At 41.6% G+C, this 14,969-nt stretch overlaps 1 protein-coding gene across 2 annotated transcripts in view; it reads left to right on the top strand.

Moving 5' to 3' along the window:
* Positions 1-14,969, top strand: part of RUNX1T1 (RUNX1 partner transcriptional co-repressor 1) — a 139,992-nt gene that overhangs the window by 6,378 nt on the left and 118,645 nt on the right. The window lies entirely within an intron of this gene.

The raw sequence follows: 14,969 nt of genomic DNA on the forward strand, positions 1-14,969 counted from the left end.
AATTCTTTTCTTGGGATCAGAGCACTGGGGCTGGGGGTGTCTACTACACACAAACAGTTTTTTGGCTAAGTGATTTGGTGGGGAGTGCTTGATTAAACAATACCTCTCCTCATGTTCTAAAAAGCCTCTTAAAATTTGTCTCCTCTACAAGGCGGCTGCTATTTCTCTTGATCTTCTATGTCTTTCTCTACTCACTAGTCTTACTCCCCCCCATTTTGTCTTTGTATTGAGACCCCATGCACAAACTATTTTATAACCCTAAATTTCACAGCAGCTGGGGCTACAGTATGTGCCATGAAAAATGATGTAGTTTATACTGGCTCTTTCATTCTGAACTCACTCTTCATACTGTAGTGAGAGCTTCTTAACCAAGCTTCAGTGCCTGGAAACACAACACAACCAGATATTTCCCCCCTCCCCAATAAAACAACCTTCTTGCAGCATTATCTGCACTCCATTAAGGATCTGATCAGATGTTCAGATTGTCTGATGGGTGCGTTTAAAAGTGAAAAGGGACTCCCAAGGGACTACTCAGGTGTATCTCCCAGTGACCCTGCGTGGGAGGAGGATGAACTCTGGGCTGCGGAGGGGCATTAGCCCATGCTTGTTCTCTGATTGATTCTCAGGCTCTGGGTGGGTGAAGAGCCATGAGGCAGCTCAAGCTGAGATTGATTGCCTCAATTTCAGATTCCCACCTCCAAAATAGACTCTCAGATGTACACACAAGGAACCCCCTCCCCCAACACAATTTCTGGAGGTGGAGCAGGTGTCTAAGAGTCACCTGTAGCTACCAATCACAAGTGGTCCTCCTTATCACAGTGATGCCGGCTGCAGGAATCTTCAGCTGGGACACATTAAAGCCCAGGGAAAGGAGCTATTTTATATCTCTGTACGGGTGGGTGTGCGGGGGAGGGGGGGTACAAAAGAAAGGGGCGAGAACTCCCACTTAAGGTTGGTCTGGAAGGCTGCTCACCTGCTGTGAGGACGCACTAGGTTTCTTTTGCAAATTGTGGCTGTTTGGATGGAGGCGAGATGGGGAATGTCTCCTTAGGCTCTGCCAAGAGACAGCTCTAGATCCCCCTCTGACCTTGACAGAACCTCTAAAATGTTCCAGTCCAGGCCTGGAGCAGAGAAACACAGTTTGCTGGTGAGGACTCCCACCCCTTTTCCCCCTTGGGGTAGATTTGGGCACGCAGGCGACTCCCAAGCCCTGCCTCTCCTCCCCAGCCAGGCTTAGTTAGGGTGGCTCTCCCCCACTTTCCAGCCCCATCCCGGGGCCTGAGCCCCCGCCCCCTCCAGCCCTTTGGGTTTCTTCCCTCCTGCCTGTCTCTTCTCCGTGTCTCTCCCTCTCTCTCTCTCTCTCCCACTTTTCCTCCCTCTCCCGCTCCGTCTCACACGCACCCTGTGTTTATTTTCCTGCCTCCATCTGGGCCCTGCTGATATTGTAATCACCCTGATGCACGTTGGCTTCTCTCCTCTCCCTCCTGCGCGCACACACTCGCTCACACACAATGTGCCATCCTGACAAGCCTTTTACTTCTGATAAGCTCCGATGTGTGTTTAATGAATACAAAGCCGCGGTCTGGGTGCCGCGGCGGCCGCTCTCCCGCGCTCCTTCGCCAGAAGGTAATCTCCGCGCGGGGGGGAGGGGGGTGCGCGGGGGGGGGGGGGAGGGGGCGCTGGGGGAGGGGCGGCCGGAGGAGGGGGCGCGGGGAGGCGGCTCTCTCTCTCTCTCTCCCCCTCGCTCCCTTCCCCGAGCGATGCAGAAGTCGATAAGACCGGGAGAAGTGAAGATGTAACACGTTATCTGTCGCTCCTCGTAGCCGGCGGAGAGAATTTACATTTAGAGATTAGCGGAGGGAGAGGAGGAGGAGGAACCTGCCTTTTGTTGTGCGGGGTGAGCCGGCGGCGCCCGCCCGGCCCCGCGCTGTCGCCCGTCACCCCCGCCGTCCGGACCGCGCTCGCCGAGGTGAGATTGCCGGGGGCCTTATCTTTAATTGGGTCGAGTTGTGCCAGCCTGAATAGCTTGAAAGGGACTCGATGGAGGGGGAACAATGGATTATTTATTGACCGGACGCCGGAGCCTTCACATGAAGGAGGGAGAGAGAGAGAGAGAAAACTGCTTTAACAACTTGATTAGTTCATTTTTTAATTTTATTTTCAAAGTGGGACACTCTCTCTTTCGGTGGCCCCGAAGGGCTGGAGAACTTAGGTGCGATGTGAATGACTTGAAATGTTGCATTTCTTCCTCCTCCCGACCCCCCCTGCCCCTTGCCCTTCCCAGCACCACACACCTACCCGGGTTTAACAGGAGTTTCATTACCAGCCCCCTACCCCCACCCTCCCCTCGCGGTTTAGGATTGATAACCTGAGAGGAGAGGGTAGAGGCTTTGGGGATGGATCAGTGGTGTTTGGTTTTGTGTGACTTGTTTTGAATGGGTGATGAATGGATGCTTTACTTACAGCACTTGAATGAGTGAGAAAAGCAAACGAAGCTGACTTTTTTTTAATATGGAATTAGTTGATTTTATAGTGTGGTTCAACTCGGGCTAGAGGGGGGAAAAATCCAAGTCTGTTAGGTAGATTTGGATTTGAACCGTGAATTTTTTTTTTTTTTTTTTTGCTTGGAGTCAGTTTAAAAAGAAGAAAAATGTTTTATTGGCTCGTAAGTGTATTTCAAAAAAAATTTGATATCAACTTTGGAAGGGTCTTAATATGAATGAAAGTAGAAAAATGATTGCTTTGCCTCCTGCACATTGTCAAAATAGGTGTCTTCGTAGATAGATAGATATGATCTGGTAACTAAAAGCCTAATTAAAATTTGTTTAAAGCCAGGGGGGCATGTTTCCTTGTTGACAGCGGCAGATCGATTGGGTAAGACAATAGAGTCCCATTATTTTACTTCCATTGACTGAGCATATTGACATTTCAGGTTTGCTGTTGCCTCAGTGAGCATGATGAAACACTGAAATTCACAGACCAACCGGCCAGAGTGGCACATAGATTACTGTATGTCATTTCTACCTTCAGGTTACCTTATCACCCAGACAGAATGAGAAAGCACAGACTGGAATCCTTCAGAAAGGGTAGAGCTCTCTTGGCTAAGAAACTCACAAATAGCATGTCCTAGGAGCATCTTTAATTTGACCCAGAATTGGGTGTTCCAGAGAAATAATGTGGAGTACTTTTATTTAAAAATGTGAGAAGCAACCTAGCTAGCAATCTTGCATATTTTACATGCAAGAATACCCATTTTCAAGATTTACCTTTGCCTTCCCTTTACAGTGGGTGGTCAGTCAACTTGATTTAGGTCACCAGGGTGTTGTGTGAGTGACATCTGGTTCTTCACCAACCTGGGGTACTCAAACAGCCAAGCACCTGCTAAATCTATATCTGATAAAAGAATGTATAAGGTCCCTTTAAAAATAGGGCCTGACTTTGACTTTTTGTTTCCAGTTTTCTTTTAGTGGGTGGAATACAAAATGGGATGCGTGTATTTCACACTCATGTGCATACACAGGCAGTAATATATAGAGATAAATATATGTGTTTTTCAAGCAGAGGCAGAGAGAATACTAAATATACATTATCTTCTTAGTGTAATTTAACCTTTTACGTATTTTGCACAGTCTTTTCATAATGACACTAAGTATTAGGCATTGAGTCAAAGAAATTTGAGCCATACAAAAAAGTGAATGTGAAAAAAAATCAGAAGGGACAACATATTTTTTAAAAGTTTATTGAAAATATAAATCTATTATGAATATGACTTATACACAGCAGTTGTTGCCGTGAAGTAGGCAACTGATGCCCTTTACAGTGTTTAGAACAAAACTAGTCCTTTATACCATTTTTATGAAAATGTTAGGTTTCTGTTTGATCGGCAGGTGCTGTTGAGATGAAAGCCATGTGTAAATTTTCAGAAGGCCAAAAGTGTCAATTCAGAAAAGGAAAGTGATAAGAGAAAATGCAATCAGTTTTCCTGTTTTCAATTTGTGCAGGATTTGAAGAGCTGTTTTGTTAAACTGCTACATCTGCTCCAATATGAATATTGAACTACTTCCACTAAAAATAACAACCTATAATTTGGAAGCTACTGCAGTCTTTTGTTAATGTGAGTGGGTTATTTAAAAACAAAAAAACAAAAAAATAAAAAAAAAACAATTTTCTATTCTGACAATCTCTTGCCTAATGTGCATTTTCATTTGTTGGCACTTTTATCCTCAGCAGATAAATGGTATTATGAAATTAGGACCTCATCTTGTTTGACTATAAAAGAGGTTTCCATAGGTGAAAATCCTGGTAATATAAAAAGGGTTTGCACAAAACAAAATTTATTTTAAAATAACCTGTTTAAATACATATATTTAAAATGAGATAGTTATTCCTTACATTCTCTAATTTACAATTTTTAACTTACTGCCGACTATTGTAACAAAGTTAACACTATTCCTTTGCATACTGAGCATTCTGAGATTTATTTCACCTTTAATATACCTGCAAATGTAAGTTTAAACTAATCAGGGATATTTTACCTAACAGGGCTTTCAGAATAATTTTTCTCATGCTTAAATAAAATGATTAAATTATGCTTGAGTGCCTGCATACAAAAGCTTTAGCTTGTATAGTACTGCTAATCAAATAAGTTTTATGGACAGGGAAAGCACCACATTAGAGAAAAATTAGATGCATTTTACTAGTGACATTTTCTAGGAAAGACATGTTCTTTCAAAATCATCTGATCTTAATTAAAAAGAAAACTAACACATCTTAATAATACAAATAATATATCATCCGTATAATAGGAAAGTGAGTGGCAAGGCTATCCATATAAAACATGGGTATTGAGAATTAAGGTGGAATGGAGACTGAAGAAATTTGGATAAGGTTCAATATTAACTCAATCCTCAATTGCAGTTGGGTTGACTTGTGCCTTTAGTAATTTGTCTAGGATGAGACTTGATCACTGCTTAGGCTCAATTAGCTGTGTAGCTTGTGGCTTCTCACATGAATTGCTAGGCATACTCTTCACAGATAAACTCAGAATATCTCAAGAATGGATAAAGGAGAAGACAGATACAGAGACACAGTAGTGTGTTTGATATTAACAAATGTAGTGTTTTTCCTGAAACACCAACTCGAGTTAGTTTGATGCACAGTGTTGAATGTGTATATTCGTGATTCTACACGAATATATGTGACCAAAGAATAATGTATGTAACCAAAGAATAATACTTTTAAGGAATGTACTTTCCAGTTTGAAGCCCAAATGACATTACAGTGTGGCATGTTGTGCTGGAATATCTTAAAGAGATCATGTAGGTATATTACTTGGTACAGCAACAAGCACTTTGCCACTCTGAAGGAAAGATGCTGGGTCCCATTAGTGTTAAAAAGTTTATTCACAGACATGATCCCATCACTTGTGATGTGATCTAATGAGTTGTTTTTCTGTGAAGCTACATCCTGTATTGAAGCCACAGTACCTTACATGGCACCAACAGGGGAGAGCTTCCTAGAACTTTATTCAAAAATCTTCATAATTTATGAAATCATGTCCAGGCTCTCAACATCAGAAACACTGATACAGTAATGCCCCATGGCTGATATTTAAAGGCGTGGGACCCTCTTGTTCAAAAAAGTTTAAAGCCATCAGTACTGCTTCTAACCACTAACATTTTCAGTGACTAACAGAGATGAGCTCAAAATCCTCTGCTTTGATAGTTCTTATGGTGATTACCTGCATCATGTAATGCATGAAGGAATAAAGCAAGCATTTGTTTTTGTAGGTTTCGTATTGATCTAGGTCTCTAAAGCAAATCAGTATTTGGGTGAATAGGGCCTTTAGAATATAGATCCTGTAAAAGAGAATTGCAAAGGGCACAAATGTGAAGTTTTCCTATTGTGTCTCCAACAATCTAAGCACCTCTAAGTGCCTTGGGGAATGTGATTGACTGGGTTCATTAATCTTTTAACACCTTGGGCACAGACCACTTCTAAGTGTGCATAAGGCTTTCAAAGGCTACCACTTAGTTGTTGGTCTTTAGAGAGAGGGGAAGAACTGATGAATATCAGAGACCTACTATGAGCCTAGCCTTAACCTTCACATACATTTTCATCACTGATTTTAAGTAAATGATTCATTTCACTTTCATCATCTAGAAGAACTTCAGCCCATTGTTCTAAGACTCTGGCCATAGTTGCTCTTTTGGTTTGACCTTTTGCCTCAGTTTAGAAAATTGAGGTTTCCTTGTGTTCCCAAAATTAATGACCTCCTTTGTGACTGAGTTTTAATAATTAGGACCTTATTCTCTGAATACTTGGCTTGGTATTCTCCTTAGCAGTCATGATCTGACCCACTGTTTTGTTTTAGTTACCCTCTCCTCACCCCTCACCTAGGAATCAGAGTCAGCCACTAGCAGACATATCCTCAGATACGCCCAAGTGTATGCCAGTCTGTATTCCTCAGTATCTCCTGATCCAGGCTTCTCCATTACTAATATTCTGTTCCCTCACCAGAATAGCTCCATTCTACACTGCATGGAGAAATCAGTCTGTTCCCATTGCTGATCCTACCCAGAATGCTAGAGTGGTCTTCTGCCCAGTGTCCCTAGCCCCTGAGGCTTGTCCACCCTAGTCAGTCACTCCTTATCTTGATCTCCCAGTTGGCCGGGTCCAACCTCCTGGTCACCCTTAAGATAAAGGGAGAGGGATCCTGTACCATCTTTTAGTCTAGAAAAAAAGAGTCTGTAACTAGTTGCATAGTGTAAAATATTATTTAAAAAAAGGACCTGGGATGTGTGTGCAGTCCCCTCACAGGCAAATTGGAGTTCCCTCCAGTTCAGTCACCGACTTCATGGGTGACCTGGGGTGCATCCCAGCTGTCAGGTGAACCCCTCAGAAGTAAGAGAAAGGGCAGACCCAGTGATCTCTAGGCTTCCGAGCTCCCGTATGTACAGTCTACATGTGATAGCGATGGGAGTAGGCTTTGGGTATCGGGCATGGTTAGAAGAGTGAAAAAAATTCCATTGTATTTTTTACTTCTGGGAGATTGAGGTTGGGGAATCACAATAAATCTTCATTTAACTGAGAAATGGATCAGTGTAGGATATCACTAGCTTCCTGCTCTTCTCTATTGTAAAGAAGGGACACTGGGAGTAGGAAGCCATTCTTTCCAAAGCCATCCTAGATCTTAGATGATTGTCTGAAATTTTAGTTGCTAAACTATTTTTTTTTCCCAGAGGTGAATGATGGAGGAATGAATCTGCTTGTGTGGTGAGGAGGAGCTACAGATTTGAGGTTCTGTTCAAGGAAAATCACCTGTTTGCTTTTCTGTTGTAGTAACTGGGCAAGATGACAGATGAACTCAGTGCCTGGGGTTACTAGTGAGGGGCTAGAGGCTGACGTGGATGGAGGTTAGTGGTGCTAACCAGGCATCCAGTGAACCCCACAGTCTCAAAGTTTGACCCCAAGTGACTTGGGAAGTTTAGAAAATGACCTCTTTTTTTAAAAAATTTTTTTTATCTTTTTATTTTTTTATTTTTTGAGACAGAGTCTCACTTTGTTGCCCAGGCTAGAGTGAGTACAGTGACGTCAGCCTAGCTCACAGCAACCTCAAACTCCTGGGCTCAAGCAATCCTCCTGTCTCAGCCTCCCAAGTAGCTGGGGCTACAGGCATGCGCCACCATGCCCGGCTAATTTTTTTCTATATATATTAGTTGGCCAATTACTTTCTTTCTATTTATAGTAGAGACGGGGTCTCCCTCTTGCTCAGGCTGGTTTTGAACTCCTGACCTCGAGCAATCCGCCCGCCTCGGCCTCCCAGAGTGCTAGGATTACAGACGTGAGCCACCATGCCTGGCCAGAAAATGACCTCTTTAAACCATTTTTGGAGGGAACCCAGTCAGTAACAGCTTATTTGAATGAACAGGGGCACATTATTATCTGGGTAGGTATCAGATCTAGGCTTAGCAACTCCTTTTGCTTTGTCTGAAGAGACAGTCTGCTGTTGCTTCTAAAAACATTCAAAAGTCCAATTTTTACCAATGGCGCTTTGATTTTGTACTTTAGTTTGTAGAATTGCTGTAGGAGATTAAAATATAGACACTATTAGAAATTTGATTCAAATGTGTGAAATATTAGTAATGAACCCAGGCTAGGTTTTTGGACCTACAGAGGTGTTGCATTCTTCTGGTTTGATTCAGGTAAACATTTTATCATCATCCAGGAAGGCAGTGGAAACTTCTGCTTACTGGGAATATCTGTGACTGGCAGGGTTTGGAAGTAATGTTATTTTCATCTGTCTTTAGAAAAGGAAGCCGCTGGAATCACTGTTGCTTCATAGATTGTAGAAAATTTTTGCGTGGGTATTCGAAGTTCAGTGGGAAGCCAGATTGAAGTTCTTTGCCACAAAAGAGAATGTCTTAAAAATATGTATGCAGTGAACTCTTAGTTGGTACTTGGGTGGATTGAATGTTACAGCAGAAAAATATTAGAGAAAATATTACCAGGAATTGTAATGACGGTTTGTCTAAAGAAGCTTGAGACATAGGTGGCCACCAATAATATGAGGGGAAATAACACAAGAGCACTGCTGAGCTAGATGAGGGCAGGTGTTAGGATAATTAGAGCACTAGGACAGAGAACTAGCTGGGAGGTATGTATTATAAAGAGTGCTTAGGAGGACTCTTCTGCTAGACTTTTTAGGGAATTGACCTACTAACACGTAGGTAGGAGATCAGAACCTAATGATGTTAGGAAAGTGGGTAGATAATGGTACCTGAAAGTGTTGGCACAGATTATGGTGTCAGGGAGGTAGCAGAGCAGCGTTGCAGAGAACATTTCAAATGCACATTTGATTTAGCAAGTGGAGTGTCAGAAACTGGGAAGTCATCTTCAGTGGGTATAAGCATAGTACACGGTATGCTTTAAGTACAAAGTTTTAGGAGTTTGGTTAGCCTGTCTGGCTAAGACTAGAAGTACTGTGTCCCTTTCCCTAACCTCAGGATATAGGAGGATGTGAGCTGTAAGACAGGTCATGAAAGGCTGCTAGTTTATTTTCTGAATCTATGCATATGTTATGTACACAGTGATGAGCAAACACAGCTGGGAAGAATAGCAGATGATATTGGGGACTGGAACAGTGGTGTTTATCATACTGACATAGTAATCCTTTCTTGTGAAAGTGTTCTTTTTAAGTGACTCTCAGGATTCTGTAACTTTTATCACGTATGAGACGAGTATTGTCCTTTACTCTTCAGCTCCTTTGCCCACCTGTCATGCATTTTCATTTTCAGCTCCAGCTAGATTTATTTAGAAATGAGATCCCCTTTTGACCTCTGATGGGAAATAAATGCAGACAATGAATTCTCATCCTTTTGTTTAAATAAGGGGAGGTACATCAGCTCATGTCTAAAAGGAGAGTAAATGTGGCCAGTCTCCAATGACATGCCTAATCTTTGAGTTGAAAGAGGGAGTGGGTATAAAATATTGGAGGAAGACATAAGTGAAGAGCAATAAAATGAACAATCCATTAGACCTGATTTGACTATTTTTAAAGACTGTCATGGGCTGTTTTGGTGGCCATGGTAAAGATACCCTTTGGAGTATCTGATAGAAAAGTAAAATGTTTGCTCTTGGGAGTGAATCTAAAGTAAATTGATAAATATTTAAACAAATGCTTCCTATGTATAAAGCAGGGTGAGAGGTAGAGACACATGCAGAGAGTAGGCTTAGCTCCCATTGAATGGTGAACTCATTCAGGACAAATTAAATAGCTACAAAGATGGTGGTGCACTGTCACTTACCAATTAAATGGTAAAGTGAGATTTTAGAGGCAGGAGTGAATGGGAATTTAAGCTTGTCTTGAGACAGGATTTATCAAGAAATGCTATAGTAACGGGGTTGTGGTAAGTTACAAAGTAGGATTGGGGAGTACAGAAGCCCAGGTGGGGGAAGGGCCTTTGAAGAAGTATTGGGGTGGGGTACAGGTGGAGAGAGAATAAATTAGGAATGTGGCTGCAGCAAAAGGATCCTTGGGTGATTAGTGAGAAATAAGAGCAAAAAAGATCATAAATGTCTTGAGTATCAAGCATTTTGATTTAAGCTTCATCGTCTGAATTTGCCAGGCATTTCCAAACTGTGTTCTGTGGGGCCCCTCAAGGTCAGGAGGTGTCATGGAGGGTACCCAGATTAGGACAGGGCTTTTCATCCATCCCCTCACTACTGTTAAACCAGAATAGTTATGCTTTTTTGTTAAATTGCTTTATGTATTAGACTGTCTAGCTGGACTTCTTTTGAACAGAGGATTCTATAGTAAAATGGATCTTAATAAGACCAGAGTAAAAACAGACAAAAAAAAATTGTGCTAGATTAAGGGAAACCATGGACTCAATGTTGTATTTGTAAAGAGTTGATCCTAATATGATGGGCCAGATAGAATGGAAGCCAAGGCCAGGTAGAGAGCTTGTTGCAACAGTGCAGAGTTTAGATGTTGCAGGAGGATGACCAGGATTGGATTGTGGGATGAGAAGGAAGAGGCAGATGCAGAAGATATTGCAAAGGAAAAATATGAGAGGTTTTAGTTTTGGAACAAATAACAACAACAACAAAATCTACCTGTATGAGGACTTTTAGGATATGGTTCATCAAGATAATATTATTTAAAAGTCTTTTATCTTGTTGAATGTCATTTAATTTAAAAACATGCTAGCAATTCTTTTTATTCTTTGAACTTTAACTGAATTTGGAGTTTGTGGTTTTATTCTAAAATCTGTCAGAATTGAATTCTTTAAGACCTTTACTGTGAATTTTACTTGATAAAAATTAATCATTGGCAGTCAAAAAAGAATTAACATAAAGAAATCAATCTTTTTAAAGAATGAGACATTTAAGTCTTGATCTAGTATCATTCCTGAGATACACTGTTAAATGAAAAAAGCAAGGAGCAGAAGAATGCATGTAGAATGCTACAATTATATAACAAGTGTGTAAAATTATGCTTGTGGAAGTATATATAAGAATTTGACAATAGTGCTTGGTTTGGGGCAAGAGAAAGGGACCCAGGTGTTAGTGGTGGGAAGGAGTGTTTTTGTTGCAAGTCCCTTGGAACTCTGAGTCTTTTTACAAATCTTGTGCCTGTATTTGCACTTTACACCCTTTAACACCCACTGTAAAGTTACAGATTGCAGTGTCAACCTGGGGTTGACTGATCTGGGATTCTACTCTTCTGGGGGAAGGTGATGCTGCTCTCTTCTCTGCCAGAAGGCAGTCGAGTGTAGTGGTGAAGAGATCTAACTCCCAAGTGCTTTACCACTTGTTTAATCTTTTTCTTTTGCTGCCCCTCTTCATCTAGAAGTAATTCTCATCCGGATAATAGTGATATGACCACATAGGGTTGTCGTGAGGATGGCATGAGATGACATGTGAGAAGTACAATCTTCAGTCAAGGCTTACTACTACTTCTTAGTATCCAACTGGACTGCTGTGGAACTGGTCACCACTTCTATAAAACCACTGTAATATCTCCTCTCTCTGGCTGTTCCTTCATTCAGCATGGGCTTAGTGGAGAGTCTGGCCCTGTTTGACACCAGGGGCTATGAGGATGTTCAAGACAACACCCCTGCTTTGCTAGACCTTTTTCTCTCAGCCTTCTCTAAGATACTGGGTTGCATCATGTCTGGGCTCCTAAGCTCTTTCTGCAGAGAAGCCAAGCCTGGTCTGCTTTGTCTTCTCCTAAGTCTCTGGGGAAACTTTCCTCTCTGAAGCCTTCATGACTTCTCTTCCCCAAAGGCAGAATTTATCACATCCAACTTTGCTATCATCCATGCTGTTCAGACTTCTCTGCTAGTTTGTAAGCTCCTTGAAAGTGGGAGTCTGGAACAGTTGGGGTACTTTTTGGTGCTCTATTAAATATTTGTTGAAAGCTCATTCCCTGAACTCAAGTTATTTACTTAAAACTCTCCTGAAACCTTTTGTTGTTAACACTAAAAAGAAATTTTTCATTCCAACAGAATGTTTCTTTCCCAGTCTCTTTCCACCCTGGTCCTCTTTCCTTGTGTTCTCCTATGGGATGCATAATTTATTGCTGCCATATTTTGGCTTGTAAATTTCAGCAGCACCAGCAACAACAATATAAAAAAAACCCCAATGAAACATAACCAAATCCCCTCCCCCCCAAAAAACAACAACAACAACAAAACAGCTATGTACAAGGTCAACTTTAGGCAAACTGTGAAATGGTCAAGCTACTTGGATGTTCATAGATGACCTCATATCTTAGCCTATTTTTGTTTTCTTGAAGTTCATAACTGGACTTTTATTAAGGCTGAGCTCCCTGAAATTGGAAGCAAAATTTTGTGTATGTGGACATTTTTATGAGATAGAACTGTCCATTTGATCAAGGATCCAAATAAGGCTAAAAACCATTTTAGTGGCTTCCAGCTTTTCCCTTCCAGATGCCCCTTGTCAGGAGCACTCTTCTTCCTTTGGTTGCCCATGTATGTTTTCTGGGTAGATCCCCAGGCTGAGAACTTCCCTTCCAGTACTCTACCAACCCAGCTCCTTCCCCATCTAGTTTTGTCTTTCCTTTGACATTGTATGGGATTCCAACTGCTGTGATCCCTGATGAACCAGCCTCAAAACCAGAGATGGTACTGAACAGTAAGACAGGTCCATCTCAGCCTAGGAATAGTGGCTCAGAATGCAGATGTGGGTGACGAGTCTCACTGTTAATCCTTTAGGTGACGTTTCCATTTGAACACACACCTTCAGAAGTGCAGCCTTCAATTTGTTTGTTTCTTTCAATATTTTAATAGATTTAGGGGTGCAAGTGGTTTTTGGTTGCATGGATGAATTGTATAGTGGCGATATCTGGGTTTTTAGTGCACCTGTCACCCAAATAGTGTACATTACCCCTGATAGGTAGCTTTTATTCCCTCACCCATTTTCCATCCTCCCTGCTTCTGAATCTCCAATGTCCATTGTACCGCTCTGCATGACCCTTCTCAACTGAGCAAGACTTCAGTTTCTTTTTTTTTTTTTTTTTTGAGACAGAGTCTCGCTTTGTTGCCCAGGCTAGAGTGAGTGCCGTGGCGTCAGCCTAGCTCACAGCAACCTCAAACTCCTGGGCTCGAGTGATCCTTCTGCCTCAGCCTCCCGAGTAGCTGGGACTACAGGCATGCGCCACCATGTCCGGCTAATTTTTTTTTTTTATATATATATATCAGTTGGCCAATTAATTTCTTTCTATTTTATAGTAGAGACGGGGTCTCGCTCTTGCTCAGGCTGGTTTCGAACTCCTGACCTTGAGCAATCCGCCCGCCTCGGCCTCCCAAGAGCTAGGATTACAGGCGTGAGCCACAGCGCCCGGCCTGGACTTCAGTTTCTTAATGCAAGCGACTGAACAATTTCAAGGAGACATGTGTAGGGAGGAGGCATAGTGGAGGCCTTTATGGAGTGAGGTTTACATATTGTCTTATTTAATACTGGCTTGGGAGTGAGCTCATTTTGTAAGCCCCTCCTATGGATCTACTTACTTGCCCAAGATGTCCCTGCACCAGTGACAGGGCAGGGTCTGAACCTAGTATTTTTCTTCAAAGCTTTGCTGTTCCAGGGCTTACTACCACCACTCTCCTGGAATTCTTCAAATCCCACCGCCCAGGAGTTTTCCCCATGAACAGGGCCAGCCACACAGACTGCAGGTAGGAATTATACTAAAGTAAAAATGGAAAACTATCAAGACCTTTCACTGCACTTAGAAAAGTTTCCATTTAGAGTACAAAGATACCACAAGTTTGCAAGTTTTTAAGAGACAGAGACTAAGGGAGTGAGGATGAAAGGGAGGGAAAAGAGAGAGAGAGATCAGCTGATAAGGAGCAGCAGCAACCAGACCATGTTTGCAGCTGGACAGTTGTAGTAGCCTCTTGAGATGTGTGACCATCAGCCATGAGTGCAAATACTTTCAAAGTCCTGTTTTTCTTTCCTGTGGAAGTTGCTGGCATGGATCAGATACCTTTATTTGGTGAAACCAATCTTTGGAAATGATTGGTTCTCTCTTATTCCCTAGAGATGGTCTTTCACAGATGAAATTAGATAAGAAAAAAAAATATCAGAAAACACATTTTCTTTGCCACTCAGAATGTTTTAGGACCTGCAGCTTACTTCTGCATATTTTGGTTTTGTTGACTGATTCTAGATACTTTTATTATTTTTTTTTTATCACCAGTAGTACAGTAATGACTTTCAGAAAGAAAAAGATTATGCATGTACTAGGTCATTTTTGAATAGTGACCTTTGATTTTATTTTAATACTTTGAACCATAATATTAAGGTAGGCACTACCTCCTTTCGAGTATCCAATGATAACAGCCGAGCACATTGGATAAAATTATACTTGCACTAGGAGCACTAAGATAGGCACTTTATAAGAATTATCTCCATATCATTATCTCCATATCCATTAAGTTAGGTATTATTATTCTACTTTAGAGATTTGAACATGAAGCTTACAGAGGTTAAGTGAGTTGTCCAAGGTCAAATAGCTGATAAGTAAGTGTAGGAGCTGAGATTTCAGTCCAGCCAGAGTGCGTGTGCTTCTAAGTGGTCAGTGCATGCGGGCCACAGTCATTTTACAACACTTTATTTCTTGAAAATTATATCTGTAACATGAGATATTTAACAGCTTTTTACCATTTAAAATTGGCTGGTTTATTAACTCATTAATCATACTGCATTGTTGGTCATCTGCCTTCTGATTAATTTGTTCTTTAAAAATAACATTTGTAGGATTTTGAAATAATGCCCTATCAAAAGAGAAAGAGGCTTGAAGAAAGACCAGATAATATTTGATTATCATTTATCCCCTGTTCACTCAGCCAGTATTTAAGAGAACACCTTTGCTCTGGGAGGCCGAGGTGGGCGGATAGCTCGAGGTCTGGAGTTCAAAACCAGCCTGAGCAAGAGGGAGACCC

The sequence above is a fragment of the Microcebus murinus genome, chromosome 7 (genome assembly GCF_040939455.1).
Source record: "Microcebus murinus isolate Inina chromosome 7, M.murinus_Inina_mat1.0, whole genome shotgun sequence".
Taxonomy (NCBI): Eukaryota; Metazoa; Chordata; class Mammalia; order Primates; family Cheirogaleidae; genus Microcebus; species Microcebus murinus.